This window comes from Trichechus manatus, unplaced genomic scaffold (genome assembly GCF_000243295.1).
Source record: "Trichechus manatus latirostris isolate Lorelei unplaced genomic scaffold, TriManLat1.0 scaffold00369, whole genome shotgun sequence".
Classification (NCBI taxonomy): Eukaryota; Metazoa; Chordata; class Mammalia; order Sirenia; family Trichechidae; genus Trichechus; species Trichechus manatus.
Window position 1 is genome coordinate 293,972 of NW_004444305.1, and position 1,259 is coordinate 295,230.

Below are 1,259 nucleotides of genomic sequence, written 5' to 3' on the forward strand. Positions count from 1 at the left end.
TTATGTGTTGTGGATCCTGATCTCTACATGTTGATGAGGCAGGATTAGTGTAGGGAGTGTCTGGGGTTGCAGCCTTGTAGGAATGCTTGACTCAAGTTCCACACTTACTCAACTTACTCTGTTCCCTTACGTGTGGCCTGCATCTAAGTTATATGTATGTATTGCCTGGAGGGGCTCTCTTTCTCTGCATCTGAATCCCAAGTCCAGTTTGTAATAAATTTACCTCCAGGATTCTCAGGGCTTGAGCCAGAAGCCTGACTTCTGACACGCAGATGCTCGGATTCGCTGGTCTACACAGCCCTGTGGGCCGGCAGCCTATCATCTGAAGTGATTGGCCAGCTTCCGCAGCTTTGTGAGCCAGTAGCATGTGGTCTGAACTGCTGGTTTGGGTTCGTCAGCCCCTGTGGCCATCTCATTTGGGAGAAGCCGACACCTGACCCATGGAATTGGACTTACCAATTTCTACAACCACGTAAATCATTTCTTTTATATGGTTCTTGAGTTCTGTGAGACTTTGCAGCGAATTATGGAACCTAAATATGGGAGAGAGAATACTGAGGTGAGAGAGAGTAGTTGATGTTAGAGATGACGGAATGGTACAGCAGTTTGGAAAAGTTGGACATTTGGAATATCTTTAACCTCAGCCTCATAGGAACCAGCTTTGTGCTAATCTGCATAAACCAAATTATTCATTTAAGTAGCCAGACAATTGAAACGGTACCTGGGAAGTCAGCTGTATTCTATTTGCTTTTATTAGATCTCTCCCATAGAGTTATCCTCTGTCTTCAAATTTATATTAATTATTTTTAAATTTTTTGTTATAGTTTAACACACAGTATTTGTAGTTTTAAATAAGATATTATTTATTTTTTCCCTTTTGTCACTTTATATAAATGAAATTTTACAGTATGTATTTTTTGTAATTTTTTTTACTCAAGATTTTACCATTGGTATTAATCTTTTCTATATTAAGAACTGTGGTGAATTTCATTTTGACTACTGCAAATAGTATTTGTAGTATTTTGTTGCATAGATACACCACAGTTTATTTATTATTTCTAATTTTAATGATTACTTTTTTTTTCTGTTGAAATTTACTTGTTATGTCAAACAATGCTGCTTTGAACCTACCTGGACATGTCTGTGGAAACCCTGGTGGCATAGTTAAGAGCTACGGCTGCTGACCAAAAGGTTGGCAGTTCAAATCCATCAAACACTCCCTGGAAACCCTATAGGGTAGTTCTACTCTGTCCTATAAG